Genomic DNA, 17,503 nt, shown 5'->3' with positions numbered 1-17,503 from the left:
ATGAAAGTGCGCATTCAGCGTCTGCTCTGCCGATTTGCAAGCGTAGAAGAAGAAATGTGCTGTTTACCTGTGCAAAGAAAGAAACAACGAAAGAAAAATGTCTGAGGACTTCAGTGTTGAGGAAGAGCACGAGTTCTTTGCCGAGCTGAATGCGCACTTTCATCTGGTTTGGTCTGCCGCGGTTTTTGGGTGTACTATTCCTTTAAGCTTTAATTCTTTTATTTTGAAAAGCTTCCGGAATGAGTACCGTACATCTGGTCCATCTTGACTGTTTCCCCTCTCCGCTTTGGACCGCGGCATTTTTTTTATCACGCGGCGGAAATGAGCATCAACTTCGTGGCTGAAAGTTTTCTTTTCCTCTTTTTACTGTCGTGGAAGAGCAACCGCATGCGGACACAATGACAGAGAAAGCAAGGGGCTTTTCAACGCGAACTTTTCCCTCTCAAGTCCACTTAGTTGTGCTCCAGCTCAGCGCCTAGATGCTAGCATACTTGCCTCCCAGCACATTTCCGTTATGCGAAGTCCAACTTGGTGGTTAGTCGTCGTGCTGCGGTGGGTGCCCGTCCAAGATAACGGAGAACGTGAGTACGCATCGCAGACCTTTATTTTAACCTGCATTCTTCCCTTTAATCTGCATGAGGAGTTTTGCAGCTTTTTTTTAAGTTTAAAACAAGTAGCTGCGCTATTTAAAGTGGAGGAAAATGTCACATGTTTTTTTTCTCTCGCAAAGTTCGCTGAGAAATGTGCTCGCCTATAGAGTTTAAAGGGTCTCCCCTCCTGCACGCAGCTGGTTACGCAGATGTTTTTGCAAGAAAAAAACAAACAAAAATATTTTACATTTCTGCTATGAGAAAAGACCATGTTAAAAACGTAGCTATTTTTAGTGTAGCATCTGCAAAGAAACTCTATACGGCAGCTCTAAATATGGACACATCTTTGTTAGTTTTTAGTCTGTTAAATTTTTGTTTTCAATATTTTTTTTTTGCAATTTGGCGCAGAAGTGTGTGCTGTCACCATGGTGATGACGCAACACTCATGTCAAGCTAAGCATCAAGTTTGATCCTCCTTAATAATGTGTTGTTTTTTATATATATTTAATGCAGTTTGATTTTTTTTTCACTCTTTTTTTTTTTTTTTTTTTTTTTGAGGAAGCAGATACTTGGTTTCAATCTTCACCATTATGTCCACTGCAGTCCTTACTGTCCATGTCTGTCTTTCTTTGTCATTAGCAATTTCAAATTTAGACCCTTGGCATTTTGACTGGACTCTTCCAAAGTTCAGATTTAGGTCAAGACTTTTTTTTTTCCCCCCTGGAGAAAGGTTAAAAGTTTTGCTTTATGACTGCATTAAATCAAAGTCCACAACTGGTTCATTGAGTCCTTAACAGTCAATTAACAGTGATGCACTGAGGAAAAAAGAAAATCTCGCATTATTTATTAATTAGTTGTTTTCCCCTGCAGGTTTGAAAAGATTACCATTACCAAAATGCAAAGACTACTTTTTTACTCTTAATGTTTATGAACCTTTCCTCTGGTTTTGTTGAGTCTAATAGAATGTCTCCCTTCTTGACCTGCAGCTGCACGCTGCTTGTCAGCTGGAAGAAAGAACGCTACTACAATTTCCTGCTTGATGATTATTGTGGTCTGAAAACTAAACAAAGAGCAGGAAGATGCTACATATTCATTGACACTTATTCCAAACTTTTGCTTAGGTCTGTAACAAAACCAATTCGCACAAGTTTTTAATAACATTATATATACTAACAATAACTATTTTGCAATATTTTAGCTGCTTTTAAAATGGTTGATTTTCTGCTTCAAAAAAAAAAAATCGATTGAATCATGTTATTTGTTGTTTATAATATATTTGGGTAATTACTTTGAAACATTTAATCAGATTTATTGATTATTTACATAGTAGTCAACTAATTTAGCAATTGATTAAGTGTTAACTTGAGTGTAGAGTCTCTAAAACATGCCTTTACCTGACAATTAGTGCAGCAATTATACCAAAATTGTAGAAAATATATAAACATTATTCATTCACGATAAAAAAAGATGTTTTCGTCTGTCAATATGCCAGAACTACTCTAGTGGAAAAGTTTTAGTTTCCCCTGGTTTAATTTCATAATAAAATCTTTGACTATCCCATTATTTATGGAAAAAATAATCGACATATTAATCGACTTGCAAAATAATCATTAGTTGCAGCTCTAATATAAACATTTTGCACTTAAGATGAAAAAAAAAAAAAAAAAAAACTTTCGTCCATTAATATTCTCTATCCAGAATTCAGGGGGAAAAGTTTTAGCTCAACTTTGTTTAAATTCTGTAAAAAAAAAAAATCTCTTTTAAGGAATTGTTTGCCATCCGATTATTAATCGATCAATCGAATAAATAATCGAATAAATAGCCCTCCTGTTAAAACACTGCTGTTTAGGCTTATCACTCTGCACCAGTCTCACTTTGGCCCATGCAACTTTGAACATCTATTGCACTAGACTCATAAGATGTTGCAAAAACATTTTTAACCTCAAGAAACAGCAACCGAGATCCAACCCAGATTGTCGTTGGGTTGTTATTTCTTTCAACCCTGCAGAAGGGATGCTTGCATAAGAACATTTGGACTCTGACAATGGCAAATGCACATCTGTGTTTGATGCCCGTTCCTTGAAAATATTCAAATGTAGCTCGACCATATCACCAAACCTTTATCACAACATTATTTCTTAATATCAGTTGATACAATATAACTATGATAAAATAAAAACCTCAGAAAACTGACCATTATTATACCAAGGTTGTAAAACTTCTCCAATAGAACATTTTAGAGAAATTTTCTCCAAAAAAACCACAAAATTAGATTAGGTATTATTGACAGCAATTTATGCAGCAATTTCCGTCAACGTTTCGTCTTGTTTATCAACACACTGATTTTCCGACCAATAATCCTTTTATGATGAACCAGGTGTTTTGAAACACTTAAAGAGAGGAAGGTTTACAGTCTGTAGTAATACCAGCGCCTACCTGAGGTTTACATGCCTTTGTGATTTAGTCATTTAGATGCAACCGCTGTCCCTCCTTGAGTCACTGAGAACAAAAAAAGAGCCAGACATGCCCTCGGGTGGGGAAGTAACGTCTGCTAGCATGCTTTCAAGGTTTTTACCTGCTCTCAGGTCTCTCTTTGTAAAAGGCAGCCCTAGACAAAATCTTGTCTGTAATTTTCTTTCTTTTTTCTTTCTTCTTTTTTTAAGCCTGAAGGCTCTTACTTAGGATTTATGGTTATAAATTAATCAAAGAATGTTCTTCTTCTTGTCTTGGATTTTTTGCGCGGCGGATAATCTCTTGAAGTTTACTGTTTATAAACGAGCTGCTCCCACTGCCATCCGTACAGAAACACAAAAACCCTCTGAATAGAAACGATAAAAATGTAATAAAATTGGGTTTTCTTTGGATCAAAGCCTCTCTGAATGTTGCGCTAAATTATATTAACTCTGTTAGACATTCTTCCAACTATAAATATCCTGGGATCTTCCCCCAGACGGTGGCATTACACTTGATCAGTGCGCTGCTAACAAGATTTTCTGAAAATTGACATGATTATTTAGTTGGCCAGTTTCTGCACAGAGAAATTCATTGATAGACAAACAAAACAATCCATCTTCTTGGAATTTAAAACTCTGTTTTATTAGGTTTGGCCTTACTAAGCCTCGTGCTACTTGCATTCATGCACAGGCAAAATATGCACTACAGAAGAAAAAAAGATTAGAAAAAAGTGGCCCAACGTGTAACCCCGACTTTCAGCTGTAGATCAGACAATGTCTCTAGCTGAGATGTTATCACAGAAATCAGTTTTTGCTGTTTTCGTCAGGGGTTCAAAGAATACCACGGGTGAGACCTTGAGAAGATTCTGACCCACTGTTGCCTTGCAGGGAGGGGATATGAGCATTAAAAAAGAGTCAAAGGAGAAAGATTAGAGCTGACTTTAGGGGATAACTTGGAAGACAAATGCAGGTCAGATTTTCCAGAGGAAAAAATAGAAAATAAAAGACAGATGTGTGCAACAATCTAAAAAAAAAAACATTCTTTCTGGTGACAGAACGCTTTTCTATTCAAACATGCTTTTTTTTTTTTGTACTGCTTGTGTTCAAACAATCTGGCTTATATTGCTGTCAAATATCTCAGCTTTTTACGCTAGCAGTGTTCTTAAGTTGTCCTGGCATGTGTTCCTCTCAGTGATCCTCTGCCTTTATGTTGAAAGAATGTTGATTATAGGTTGGATCTAGCTGCAGCGCTGCGAGGATGCAGCTAAATAAAACGTCCAACATGCTCATAGGCTGCAGGTTTCCTCCTTCAGGTTGTGCAATCGAACTGCTGAAAAGAAAGCAGCCTGCTTCAACGACTTCAACGTCTATGAAACTTGATCGCTTTGTTTCAATTGAAACTTCCAACAAGATTGTGGATCAACATTATATTTCTAAGTTTGTAATGTATCTGGCGGATGATCATGATCATTTCTTTCTGTGAACACACATATTAGATACCGCTTCTGTTTCTTTTGTATTTAGCAGAAATGGGAGTAGAGCCTCTGCTGAAGTGAAAGCAGGATCTCATTCTCACGCAGAAAATATCTCCTTTGCATTATGTTAAGAAAACGTTTACTGAAAGACAGGATTTGCAATCGATGGCAGAAAGGCGAGAACCTTGCGTTATTTTCTCAAAGCTAACGCTAAAGCTCGGTAAGGCTCCTCATTAGTCCCAATGTGGAAAAGTTTAGAACTCCTGAAATAGCCTTCCAGGAAGTCAGATGGCTGCAGATGATTCACAGCACATCAGAGTGACTGAAGGAGTCAATTATCTCTCAGCCAAATCCCTTCACACGCACAGTCACACGCTTGCTCCCGTACAGAATACAGCACCGAAGATTTGGCGTCTTGCTGTGCATTTCACAAATCGCAATGAACCAGAAAGGCATTACGATTACGGGCAGGAGATGAGTCATTCATAAAGTTCTGACGGAGAAGCCTGTTGCACTCTTCCTGGCTCAAACGTGAATGTTTGAATTGGCTGAAATTGGCTGATTTTACTCAGCCCAGTTATGAATGATTAGTTGTTGTTGTTGATTCTCAGAAATGTAACAGAGTGTTATGAAGGATTTCCAGTACGGAGCTAGGTAGAGCTTTCAGTGTCTCTAGTCATATAGAAACTAAGTTGAAATGCAGCAAAGAATTTTTTAGTTATTCTGTGAGTCTGTTTAATGTGCAGTGTTTATTTTTCAAATAGTTGCCCTGTGTGTTGCCTTGAAGAACCTTACTGCATGGTGGAAATGTTAAACCTCAAAGGTTTTCATGCTATTTATCAGATTTTTTTTGTGTGTATGTATGTGTGTGTGTTGGCTGCACAGTGTTACAGAGAAGCTTCTGGATTTGAACTTCAGACGGCTCGTTGTGCGTAAAGGGTTGCGTAGGTTCTCTGGGTTCATGCTTGAGTTATTACAGGGTACTGCAGCTGCCTCTCAGGATCCAGCAGAGTGAATTGTAGACGAACTAATCCCTTTAAATAGCCACTAGGTGTAAAATTTGTTCCTGTAAGTGTCTTTTAGGGTGTCAAAAAGCACCCTGTGACTCTGCAAGGATATAGGATATGCAGTAGAAGAAGAAATTGTTTCCCAACATTTTCAGTTGTGTTTTAACTACAGAAAATGAATAAGCAATATGTCTTTTGTACATAAGTTTAAGTACATTAATATAGTTTGTCTAATTAAATAGATATCATGTTCCAGTCTGTTGCAGTTGTCTGCACTGTTGCTTTGCAGCATGGCCTCTCTTTGAATCCTGCACTGAGGTCTTTCTGTGTGCAGGATGCATGTTCTTCACCGGTATGGGTTAGCTGTGGCTTCTTTTCATATTACAAAAACTAATCAATCTATCGTGTATGTTTTTTTTTTTAACTTTTAATGGGGGAAACCATTTTGGATTATCATTAGAGATTAAAATGAAGGTAAAAAAGCTTCTTGCTGTAAGGAAATGGTGCGACTTGCAGAGTGCTAGAGGCTGCTGGGAACACATGGGTGACACTAAAAAACAGGAAGTGAAGATGCCAGACTAACATGTAAAGGTTAATGAATGAAAGATGCTGCTCACTGCCAACAGATCTTTTCCATCATGCCTCTAGATTGGGTGTATTTGGGTAACCATCATGTAATCAGTGAGCCCTATCCTTTTAGTCAGAATTTAGTAAGAGCAGATCAACACAGAGGTGCACAAAATCCATTAAATGGGAACTTTCTGTATTTTCTAATTTTCTCAAACAGCAAATTCTTTCAGCCAACACTACAAGCTGTCTTTTTGGCTTTTCTGTATCATTATGCAAACACTCTTCTTCTTCTTCTTCTATATAATTCCTGTTTCTGCATAATAATGCACAGCATACAGACTGAGACCGTAACTTATTTATGGAAAAAAAAACACTTTCTTAGCTCTACTGCTACCTTTCTAAACAGTTTCCTCTCCGTCCTTTCCCACGCCACAGGAAATGACCAGAGAGTGGCTCTGACTTGATTTCTGTGTGTCTTTAAGAATAGCTGCATTGTGTTGTTGTGGGAATGCAGGAGAGAGCTGGAGAATATTTTAACCATAACAAAAGCTCTGTGTACGCTGGAGCATTTTGTTCATACATGCAACAATAAGGCAGAGGTGGAACACTGAGAATCCGGGTCAATTTGCACAATCTGAACCCCTTCCCTTCATACTTTCGTTTTGCCATTTCCTACCTGTGTATTTAAATGACATATTTTTCTAGTGCGCTCAGAAAACGGTCATAAAAAGACATTTTTTATTACTCTCTATTACTATCTAAATGTTGGTTGATGTTGTGTGTTGGAGCCAGGAAATTATCTTCCTTATGTTATATTCTGGGTTGAATATCGAAACATGGAAACATCCTCCTGGTTGATAGCAGACATCCCACAAAAACATAAACAAATCTGCGAAATTGACCAGGACCCAAATGAAAAAGAAAATTGTTTGGCTTTTTAGGTCTGATACCTTAAAAAGCAAGAAAATTATAAAGTTTAGTCCATTAAGACTGCAAAATAAAGGATTGAAGCTTTCTAAGGAGACCTCTTTTCAGGGTAGGTGTTGCAAGTTGATCCTTTTAGTCTGATGTTTGGTTTTAGAGGTGGGTTCACTGAAACAGATCATTTTTACTTCTTCTTTTTAAGATCTACAAGCTTTGAATATAAAACCGACTGAAGCTCTCTTTGCGACTTTAATCAGCTGATGCCTTCCTCCCGTGGTGGGAACTTGTGGCCCAAAGTTGTCTCATGTTTCAGCACTTCTTGCTCCCTTACAATATGTTCTTGAATTATGTAAGTGGCGCGTTTCTCGCTTTCTGCTCCGTTTGCCATCAAAGCTCTTTTACATCTCACCTCACTCAAACAGGAACACGCCACGCATCAGGCCCATCCAGAGCCTGTAACCACTGCAGGACTTTTGCCTGTCGTCCTCTGCTTTGGACAATCAATCAGCCAAACGATTTGTAAAAAAACAGAAAAAACACTTAGCCGCATACAGCTAATGTCAGGTTGTTCCACTTTTGTCTGTGGCACAGCAGCGTTTTTCCACCCAAGTATAAAACATGAAGTGATAGGGATGAGGAGAAAGGTCACATCATGTCGGTTCGTGTTAACTGGTTTGTTGGCTACCAGTGAGGCCCCGGCTGTTCAGCCTGACAAAACAATGCTGAATAGTGACTGTTGTGGAGAGGATTCCTGGCATTTTTCTTCTGAGAAAAAAAAACTAACTCAAATATAACTGGACTGTTGGGACAGACCGCATAGTACCCTGTTGTTTCTGTGGTCTTTATTATCATCATGCTTGTGCTGTCTTTTAAAATTACATTTTTACACGGTTTCAAGATTTAAACAAATTATTTTAAGATTCATTTTATTCACATTATACATTTCATCCTTCTGTTTTAGTTAATTATTGTTTTGCTTTTTTTGATTTGTGTAATAAAGACATTGGCAATGTAATAATGCTAATAGTTGAAAATTAACAGATGTTCATATATTGAAGCAATATACCCACTAGTACCTAATAAGGTATTTAACCACTTAACTGGTCTTTGGAACTTAAAACTGGGAAGTCTGATTGACTTAATGGTAGCCTAGTAAACTAGCCAGCGGCCAAAATCATTTGTGCCTGCGAGTGATCTAGCCTTGATCAATGCTTCAGGTCCTAGAACTGGCGGGCCAATCACCACGCAGAGATGTGTTTTAAATTTCTGGATGCAAAGTGGGCGGGGTTTTAAGGGCATGGCGACAAAGTTGCACGACGCTGGAGAAAGCACAACAAGGAAGATGGCAACAACTATTGAACAGTTCTAGTTCGACTCAGCTTTGGAATCACTTTTGGAAGGATTAGACTTGGGGTTTTCGTTGAAACGTGAGCAGGAAGAGGCTCTACGCTCATTCGTTTTTAAGAAGGACGTATTCGCAGTTTTACCTACAGGCTGTTTGTTTACACTCCCCCACCAGCTTTCTGTTGCGCTTATTACGCCAATAGGCACAGATATGGTTTGAAAAACAACGGGTTGTTCTAATCAACAATCTTCCGATGTCTTATTGATCGGGGCCAGACTAAATTACACATTTAATCTTACATTTAGTCTGGTTTATCAATGTCTCAATGTTGCTGTTTTAGCACTGCTAAAAACAGTCACTGGTTCAGAAAAGCAATCAGAGACTGCAAACCTTTGCCAAGTAACAACCTTTCCCCCAAATTTAGACATACACCTACAGCTAAAACATACACATGATCATTGAAAGCTGTTCATAACTAATCCTGCTAACAAACGTACAATACTCCCGTTTCATGTTTTTTTTGCATTTTTTGCCTTTTTATAATCATCACTTTTTAGTCCAAATTGGTGAGTGGTGGCCTAGTGGTTAGAGCAGTGTACTGGTGCTCTGAGAAGGTTGCAAGTACCTTGTTTGATCCCCACAGCCTCCAATCTGGGTCCCTGAGCAAGACCCTTAACCCCCAGTTGATCCCCAGGCGTTGCACAGTGGCAGCCCACTGCTCCCCAAGGGGCTGGGTTAAGATGTAGAAGTTAATTTCTCCATTGAGAGTTCAATGATGTTTAATTATCATTATTATTATTATTATTATTGATACTGAAAATATCAATTGTCACTGCTTCATTTTCCACCAAATGTCCCAATCTCACAATGTTAAAGAATCCTTTAAAAATTCCTGTATCCGGATTATGATCTCGATCATTAAAAAAATCAATGGATTGTTCTTCAAAAATATCCTTAAAATCTGTTCCTTACTTTCAATAAGTCCTGCTAGTAAACCAACAAACAAACCTAGCGGAAAACCTAACCTCCTCGGCGGAGATGGTGAACGTTGGACAGGTTGTCGGTGCAAATGGCAACCATCTTGAGTTTTGAAGTTGAGTATGGTTGTGTTGCTCCGACTTTCTGAATAGCAGTTATGACTTTCGGAGTTTCCATTCAACATTTTGGACATTTGGCATTAGCCCAGAGGTGTTCAGGCTTTAGATGCATGCATCCTCTAACAATCCTGTATTAAATAAATGTCTTATCATTAGGCTCCAGCAGAGCTAAATAAGTGAAAAGCTGATGAAGGAATTTAAGATTTTGGTGCAGGTTAGTTTGTGCAGGGAAATATCTAGTCCAGTGGATTCACTCAGGGTTGTTTTCTGCTGAAAAATACAAGGAGCCACACAAATAATTCAAAACCAATGAGATTGGCATGTGAACAGATTGATCTGACATTTGATGAATTAAAAGTGCAGTTGTTACATTAGAATGTGATGCAGAAAAGTTTTCAACAATATCTGCTGTTTCAGCAATTAAAACTATTGTTCTATTGTGAAGTGATAATCCAGGTCTGTTGATTCATGTAAGGAAGACTCTACCAGCATGAACAGCTGTTTAGTGATAAACTTATTGGTATCCGTTTTCATCTTAGCTCAGTTACAGTGCCTCCTAGTGGTAATCAGGTTAGAATGGCATCTTCTATGTGCCATACAAATGGCAGCATCATCAAACAAGTGGGGGAGTGGTGGCCTAGTGGTTAGGGCATATAGTATGGATTCCTGAGGTTCTACTTTCGAGCCAAACTCCCAAAGACCGCCAATCTGGTTCCCTGAGCAAAAAACCCTTAATTCCACACTTTTCCATGGGCGCCACACAATGGCAGCCCACTGCTCCCAAAGGGAATGGTTTAAATGTAGAGTTAATTTTGTTGCTCTGTACTTGTGGCAGTGTAATGACAATAAAAAGCTGAAAAAAACCTGCAAACCATCACATTTTTGCAAGGTGAAGCCTGTATAATCATCCATCCATGCTGCTCTTTACTGTAGCGATTGCATCGAACAATCAACCCCTCTAATTTATATTCAAAGGTTCAGTTTGTAAGATTTTGACACTGGCACATTATCCAGTGGAATTACTAACGACCTCGCTGTGAGACCTACGATGGAAGCTGTGAGGTGTCATTGATGTGACTGTCAACCGCCTGCACAATTTTGAGTGTCCCGTCAGAAACGATGTTATTGATGACAATAATAAGATGTCGGCTGCAGCACAACAAGTAGCAGCTCAATCTACTTTCTACAAAATCTCTGTAACCATAGTCTGATCTAAGTTACGTCAGGATTTATTAATAAAAACCACACCTCATTCCTCTATCCACTATCACTTATCCTTCGGGTTCTGATCAGATGGAAGTCATCAATGTTTAAACCAGAGTCTGGGATCTACTGTTAACTCCGCTAGCTTTGGTTCCTCTGACTGGTTAGCCAGAGCTAGTTGCTGATCCTTGCAGTAAACAATAAGCGCATGTTGGCCTCCAAAATGCAGATCCACTGTGACTAGCTTCAAACTCATTTGACTAATGAGTTAAATGATAAAATGCTTGAGAGTCTTGGTAAAAACGGCTGCCTGAAAGACTGGGTAGTTGCTTGATCCCACTGAGCCTTTTTTATAAGGCAGTAATAAACTTTACTGTTCTATTGAATTAACATAACTTTGCAGCAGAAAGCTTGCAACTTCTGCGTCTGCTCACAAATTTTCGCCAACCTGGTAAAAGCTATGCTGATGTAGGCTCTTGTTTTATCCTGGTTCGTCACATAGATGTAAAACGCGCTGGCTGACATGTTTGTCCTGTTTCGGGAACTGTAGTCAATTAGAGATTAGACCCAGTAGGGCGCCCTCTGGTGTGTGGATTGCCTTAATATAAAATGGGATCTTATTAGACTTTGGAAAAACATGTATTTATAAAAGCAATACTCAGATTTGTTTTTAAATAAAAGCCAAATAAGTTACACATTGTCCCTTTAAGTGCATTACTTCATGCATCTGGACAAAAAACTTCCATCTGTGCACCCCTGTTTTATTCTACAGATAGAGGTGAGACATTGTTTGGAAGATATTTTGTTTTTTCTTGGATAGGCAGTGGACGATACGTGCAAGCGTTTGCTGATTCTTTACTGCATTCAGCAGGCATGTAATCCTGTTTTCCCCATTTGTTATCCATTTTTAATGTATTGTTTGATTTGTTTATAAATGTTTATTTTTTGATTGATTTAAAACTTGTCTGACATTTTATTATTGTGTAATTTTTAATAATGTAAATGGAGGAAGAAAAAACATATTGGTAGCACATATAGTCTAAATAATCATAATCGGCCCAGGCATTAAAAAACACTGCATCATTCTAATTTCTTTTTATTTATTTTTTTCCCCAATATTTTAAACAGAAGCGGCTGAATAACTACTGTTTTGCATCTTGAAATTGCCTATTAAGGCGAGAGGCATCACAGAGACACACAATGCAGATTGACTGATAAGTGCAAATTGTATTCATTTAATTGAGAGGTCATTATTGCATTTTTAACCTATGTAGCATTGCAACTAGAGCTGAAACAATTCGGATTAATTGTGATTAATCCACTATTAAAATAATCATCTACTTGTTCAGTAATCGATTAATAGTTAACTGTAGTATAGAGACTCTAGAAAATATATTTACCTGACAGAACAACGCACATTGAGGAGATAAAAAAAAAAATAATTGTCAATATGCTCTGTCCAGAATTCCTTAAGTAGAAAAGTATTAGTTTCACCTGGTTTAATTTAATAAAAAAGTCCTCTTTAAGGAACCTTTGCCTATCCGATTATTATTTGAAGAAATAATCAACAGATTAATCGATTTGCAAAATAATTGTTAGTTGCAGCCCTAATTGCAAACAAAGGGGAACTGCTGTGTTTTTAGATGTTAACACCATGGTAACACTATGCACCCGGTTGGATGAACACATCACCTTTCTATGCCCATGCCTTTGATCTTAGTTACCAGATGCTAAAACTAAAGCAAAACAGTGATAACATTGATGATTGTAGGAAGAATGAAAAGAGTGCAGAAATGTCCTGTTTTTCAGATGGAGAACAAACCCAATAGGATTATAATCTCTGCTTTCAGGTGAATCAACATAAATCTGAGGGCCTTTAGCAGCCAGTTAGCTTAACACAATACTTATTTACATAATTTATGCAAAGTTTTAAGATTTTTTGCTCAAAACAATGCAGTATGCTTGCTTTGCCATGTTATTTGGAAGAGTTCTAAGATAAATTTTCACACGCTGCTACAGATATACAATATGTATATATATATATATATATATATATATATATATATATATATATATATATATATATATATATATATATAAATGCTAAGGTTAAACAGATTCTCCATATTAATGAATTAGTATTAGTTGAGTTTAATCACAGGTGTTTTTCTGGCCTTTGTAAGAGAAAGCAGTTTAGTGTTTTTATATAAAATGCTTTCATGTTCCCTTTATTATTTCATAAAACTAATGTAAGAGAAGAAGACTTTACAAGCAGTACTTGTTTTTCTAACTTTAGGCACAAAGGTTCTTCTTTCATTCTTGAATCATCTCTGTGGGCCTGACACCACAGCGCAGTCTGGTGTGCTGCTGTAGGAGAGGGAGCGCACACAGAGCCTCTGCTTGTGTGCACTGGTTGCTGCTTGCCAGGGCAGGGCAGGGCAGGGCTTCCTGTTTCTGTGATTGCTGCCCAGGCAGAGTAGAGTTGAGATCCTTTAGTCTCTGTTCCTCTCTCGCCAGCCACCTGGACTTTTACCCGCAAACTTGGCGCCATCTTCGCTCCTCTTGGCTCCTCGCCTACCCTTTTTTTCTTCCTTCCTGCCTGCTCTCTCATTATTTCTATCTGTCCTTGTGATTTTTAGTTTCTCCGTCTCCTCCTCTTCCTTTACATGCTTAATATTCCCCTCTCCTTCCAGCCTTTTTCCTTTTTTGTGCACTCTGACACAATCGCCATCTCCTCCTCCTCTGTACATTTATCCATAGCTCTTGATTCATACCCTGAGTCACAAACTGAAAATTCAGAGGAGCTAATAAAAATTTCTTTTTCATCCAAAGTCTGTGATGCACATGTTCCTGCATTTTTCAAATTCATTATTTCTTTTCCTACCCGGATTTTACGGGAAAAAACTGGAGCCTTTGATGTCTTAGCGGGCCTTGATGCCATGCAGATTAATTGAGTCATATGCAACAGATTGAATCCGGCCGATCTTTGCAACTGGGCCGGAGCTATAAAAAGGTCAGACGGATGTGGCTTGTTGTAAATTGCATTTTACCTAATGAGTAATCTCAATTAGGAGCACATCCTATTTTGGCAGGAGTGAGGCACCAAACAGTGCATGTGGTGTGGAACAACCTCTCTGAGAGGCTACCGGGGTCTTTTCAATTAGTTTTTGTCTGAACTGAGGGGAAAAAAAACACTAAATAAATTGTTATACTACTTGATAAAGTTTGGAAATACCTAAAGTATTATGCTTAAACTAAGTAATAATGTGTTTAGTATTTTTTTCTCTCTCAATATTCCTAAGAAATCAGCAAAAGTATGAAGTTTAAAGTATTTTTCAAACTTGGTAAACATTCATACATCCATAGATGGGTAAATTCATCGCTACTGGTTTTATATTTGAAATCTGGATTTAAATTTAAGTCTCATTTTGTTCTCAATAAAATACTTTAAACTGTAATGAAGTTACTAATGGAAATTAGAAAAGTACACAAAAGCTTTTTCTGAGAGATTCCTTGGTGATCTACTTTAATTCATATTTTTTATTGGATTGCTTTTTAATGTTATTTCAAATTGGATTTAGCATTTGTCTTTTTTTTTTTTGCCTTGGAATGTGTGGAACAACCTGGAATTTATTTGAAAAACTTTCCAGATCTGAATAAGCTTTGAATTTTTTTCAGGGAAGAGGGCATCTTTCAGTGAACACTTTGGCATGAGGATATCTGAAATCTTATCCAACTCTAGGATATTCTTTCCTGTTCTTCTAAACTGCATTGGTTTGTGTTCCAGTTGAAACTCCAACATTTAAGACTTTTCCCAAATAAAAAAAAAACTAAAAAAGATCTCCAACTATGATTAAAAAAAATCTATTTGAACAAAATAGATGTTGTTGATCTGACTTGGTGTCAGGCTTTTAGCTAGCAATGTGTACAGGCGTGCATCGTACCCCCTTTACTAAAAATATTAGAAATTGTATGCCCTGTTTTTGGGATGTACTTCACTCAAATGTTCAAAACTAGCCCGTCCGGTCCTCACCATGCCATCTTGAATTCCCCTTCTAGTCTGGCGTAATCTCACACTAAGATCACATCTCGCAAACAGCGCGAGTCGCATCCCATTAGTCATATTTCAGCGTGACAGAGTGCGGATGGGCTGTTAACGGTGGAATATCTAATGTCCCTACGGACAACTTCATTTGTGAGAACAAGCACATTGCGCTGTTTACAAGGTGTACGCCCTATGAAATATTCCTAACTAAAGCCTGCTTGGTGTACATGCCTAAAAAGTTCAAAAAGGATGTTTACGCTTCTTCACTTTCATGTAAAACACAGAAAATCAAATCCCATAATGCAAAGGGTTAGTTTCAGTGCATCTAGAAGGTTGAATTTGTTTAAGATTTTAACGGGAGCCCTGTGTAACCTTGTCTGCCTATTTGTTTAACACGTAAAAGGTTGTGTAATCAGGAACATTTTGTTATGTGATCCAGTGAGACTACTTTTTGATTTCATTGATCAATTAATCAGTTATGGGACATTTACAGACACATTCACCCTTTTGCTGAAATAGGGTATAAAGGATGATCAAAGTAACCCTTAATCCGATACATTGGCAGCTATTGAACTGTTAGCGGTGGTGTGCTCATCTTTTTTGTAGCTTACAGAGAATCCAATAGAAACTCATTACAAACAGAATAGTAAATGAACAGAACTAAGCTTTCACACCAACAGTCAGTCAATTTCAAACTCAACATCTTGGAGTAATGATAAAAAAAATATTTAAACAAATGCATCAAAAGATGCTTTTGCATGACACCCAGCATGCAGTCATACCCTGATTCACCTGCTATGAATATTTGACCTGCAAGCTCAGAGACCACATTAGTGTGTCTGTGTGTGTACGTCTGCTGCATCAAACAAGCTTTTCCCAACCGAGGACGACAGGGAGCCTACAGTGGTGTGTGAGAGCTGATACCGGGCTCTGCAGATATAAATAGGACCTCCCTGCAGTTGGGCTTCCACAAGTCACACTGATAAATATCTACGTGTTGTATAAGCCTCTGCCTTTACAGACGTTCATTTATTACTTTTCTTTGTTCAGCTAGCGTTAAAGCAACACTGCATACCTTTTGACCCTAGTATTGGCTTAATGTGAGGTATATTAAATGGCTTTTGTTTATAGCATCTCTTTATGGGGGCTGACAGTCTCAAAAATCTGCCTATGTAAGTTGAGCTCTGAGATCCAGAAAGCAGCTTTAAGGCAGTCTGAGCTTCATTTTTGTGATGATCCAGTGTTGCCTTCAGGGAGGCTAAACTGGGAAGTTGCGAGTCTAGCTCACCTAGTGGCTAAAAGTTAAACAGTGCTGCTTTAAGGCTGCGCCCCTAATGAGCCAGCGTACAAGAAGCTCCGATCATGCTGCACCATCTCACCATGTTAGACTGCTGAGTCTTCAGGCCAATTCAAGATTTTATTACAAATCAGTGAGCGACTTGTGGGGGGGTTACTCACCCTTGCAAGATCAATGGTAATAAATACAAATAAAGGGCAGCTATATATGAGGTGTACTCAAAAATGGGCCAAAAATGTTGAAACTGAGAATTTTTATTCAACTGCAAATTATTATTGATCAAGCAGCTGTGGTATAAAGTAACTCAGTTTTTGTCAAAATAGAAAAAGATATGGTGCAGCCAGTAATGCATTTTTTTTGCTATCCATATTGTTTTGAGTAAGACTGCAAGATATTAGGGGAACATGCAAATGGATCCTCCATTTCCCCCTCCTCAGCACCCACATACCTGTGAAGAGGGCATTAAAGTCACTATAGTGTTGCATAGATATGGTTATCAAGGTGAACAGATGCAACAAGAGGTCGAGCCCTTGAAGTAGTGTCAGATTGAGATTTTGCTGTTAGGCTTGCTGTCAATGTTGCCCATGCAGCAGGAAAACATGTTTCTTTAAATAACAAAGCACACGATCAGTGTTTTAGCACGTAGATCTACAGAAGATGAGGATGAATGAAAGGAAGAAATGCTGAAGTATTGACTCATGTCCTGCTGGACGGCTTCCATGTTTTGTATGTTTGAACTTGCCTATATAGGTTTTTTTTTTGTCATCTCCAGCTGAATGTTGTTTTCTTTTCCATTCAAAACGATAATACAGTAACAAAGCGGCAGTTTAAGGTTAGAGTTCCTGGGTTATAGCGGAGGAAGAATAACAAAGCCCTCTTAGCCTTCTTTGTTCTCCCCGTGGCTCTCGGTTGAGGTAAAAATAAAGAGAAGAGAGGATCCATGCACATCTGGCGATCCTCGTGCCAGAGAACCGAGAGGATGAAAAGAGAAGGAAAGCCCTGGGAACAGAGACGGGTCGAGCCCCCCTGAGGGATACAGCAAGAGGAAGTGTGCGTCTGTGCATGAGCGTGCGTGCGTGTTCTGTAGTCGGCCTATGCTGAGTCATCGCTGGGCTGGCCAGGCAGATAGAAACAGGCTCCCGGCGAGGTGGGGGGAGGCCAGCTGGAGGGGGGCACGTAGGGCGGCATTGCATCAAGCATGCTCTAAAACTACAGAAAGGAAATTAGTTGTTGTGACAGGACACATCCAGGAACAGTAGTGACGCAATGTTTCACGATGCCAAGTTTGCACAGCCTCGCTGACGTATGCGCCCCTTGGCGGATTTGGCGCCAATGGAGGAAAACCTTGAAATGTTGTCAGAAGATTTAATCCTCAGATTTTGCAAGTTTTCGTCAGTGAATGTTTTCGCTCGGGCCAGGCCGAGAGATCTGCCACAAGATAACGAGACAACTTAGTCCATGTTTTTTCTTCACCACTACGACACTCCTCCTACCACA

The 17,503-nt window shown here is 38.6% G+C and overlaps 1 protein-coding gene across 2 annotated transcripts in view; it reads left to right on the top strand.

Moving 5' to 3' along the window:
* The first annotated feature begins 260 nt into the window (after nt 1–260).
* The window catches only part of sh2b3 (SH2B adaptor protein 3), a 61,577-nt gene continuing 44,334 nt past the window's right edge, over nt 261–17,503 (top strand). The window contains exon 1 of one of the 2 annotated variants that reach the window (XM_015377170.1): nt 261–581. The gene's annotated coding sequence lies outside the window, so the exon portion shown is untranslated. The remainder of the gene's footprint in view (nt 582–17,503) is intronic. The other variant, XM_015377169.1, reaches the window with a different exon arrangement.

Source organism: Cyprinodon variegatus, unplaced genomic scaffold (assembly GCF_000732505.1).
Source record: "Cyprinodon variegatus isolate N-32 unplaced genomic scaffold, C_variegatus-1.0 Scaffold147, whole genome shotgun sequence".
Lineage (NCBI taxonomy): Eukaryota > Metazoa > Chordata > Actinopteri > Cyprinodontiformes > Cyprinodontidae > Cyprinodon > Cyprinodon variegatus.
This window is presented reverse-complemented; position numbering and strand designations above follow the sequence as displayed.